A 1,791-nucleotide genomic window follows, 5' to 3' on the forward strand; every position below is an offset into this window, starting at 1 on the left:
AACGAAGTATTGCCTTCTCTGCTTCATCACAATTCTCCAAAGTCAAGCCTTTTACTCCAAGCGTCGCTTTGAAGCTCTGAAGTTTCTGTTCTACACAACCTTTAACTCCTGTATTCTTGTCACTCTCAGCAGCTTTAAGTTCTTGTCTCTTTTGGCTCAAAAGCAAAAGAACTTCCTTAAGCTTGAGGAACCAGGCAACTGATGTTTTAAGTTTCCTCCAAGATGAGAAGTAGTTGATGAGATGAGTTGTGGGATCTTCTGAGTTCTTGACAATGGCATTCACTGATGCTTCTCTTTTGACCTCTGGGTCATCCTCTGAAATCGCAATTAGATCCATGTCAGATACAGGCCAGTCCTTCTCTGGCGAATAGAGAAAATCTGGTCCTTTTATCCATTTTCCACATAGAAGAAATTCTTTGGCTCTCAATCCACGAGATGCTTCGTCTGCCGGATTGACCTTGGAGCCCACGTACTTCCACTGGTCAACATCTGTGGCTTCTCTAATAACAGAGACTCTGTTAGCAACAAAAGTATGGAAGCGTTTAGTTTCGTTGCTGATGTACTTGAGAACAGTTGTACTGTCGGTCCAAAACCTTGACTTCTCCAACTGACACTGCATCTCCCTGTGAAGCATTTGATCCATACGAACAGCAAGAACTGCAGCTGTAAGCTCCAGCCGAGGAATGGTGATTGACTTTAGAGGTGTAACTCTGGCTTTTCCACAAGAAATGAAACATGCACATTGTTACCATCTTGTAGTCTCAGGTAAGCCACCGTACCATAACCAACTAAACTGGCATCAGAAAATGATGAATTTGTGCTGTTGCAGATACACTGAAGTTCTGGGGTTTAATGCAACGATCCACCTTGAATTCACTTATTCTTTGGAGGTCACTCAGCCAGTCATACCATTGTTTGGAGAAGAAAGGGGGAATTTGTTCATCCCACTTTAGTTTCTCCTACAAAGCTCCTGCAACATTAACTTGGCTGGCATGATAAAGGGGGCCAAAAACCCTAATGGATCATACAATGAGCTCACCACTGACAAAATACCTCTCCTGGTATGAGGCCATTCCTGCAACACAGCCCTGAACCCAAACTTGTCAGATTCAGACACCACTGCAGTCCAAGTGCTCTTTCCATAGGAAGCTGGTCCGTGTCCAAATCCAACTCTTTCATCCCTGTTGCTCGGATGTCATTGGAATTGACATCAGCACAGAACGTCTGTTAGTCACCCATTTCTGAAGACTAAATCCACCTTTGTGACAAAGTGCAGTCAAGTCCTTTACAATACGAATGGCATCTACTTCTGAAGCTGTTGACTTTAGGCAGTCATCCACGTAAAGTTGTGGTTGATTGTGCTGATCACTTCAGGAGGAAAATCAGATGCATTGTCCTCTGCAGTTCTCCTCAAGGCATAATTTGCACAACTTGGGGATGACACAGCTCCAAACAAATGAACTCTCATTCGGTATTCCATTGGTTCCTTGTCAGTGTTGCCATTGGGCCACCAAAGAAAGCGCAGGAAGTTCTTATGTTTATCAGGCACTTTTACCTGATGAAACATGGCACTGATGTCAGCCATAACTGCAACAGGTTCTTTCCTGAATCGAATAAGGACCCCAATAAGAGAGTTGGTGAGATCTGGGCCCTGTAAAAGCTGGCAGTTCAGTGACGTTCCTTTATATGTGGCACCACAGTCAAACACAACTCTTAACTTTCCTTTGGTGGGGTGATGTACTCCGTGATGGGGAATGTACCACACTTTTCCATCATCTTGTTCCAACTGAT

The sequence above is a fragment of the Etheostoma spectabile genome, unplaced genomic scaffold, assembly GCF_008692095.1.
Source record: "Etheostoma spectabile isolate EspeVRDwgs_2016 unplaced genomic scaffold, UIUC_Espe_1.0 scaffold00018529, whole genome shotgun sequence".
Taxonomy (NCBI): Eukaryota; Metazoa; Chordata; class Actinopteri; order Perciformes; family Percidae; genus Etheostoma; species Etheostoma spectabile.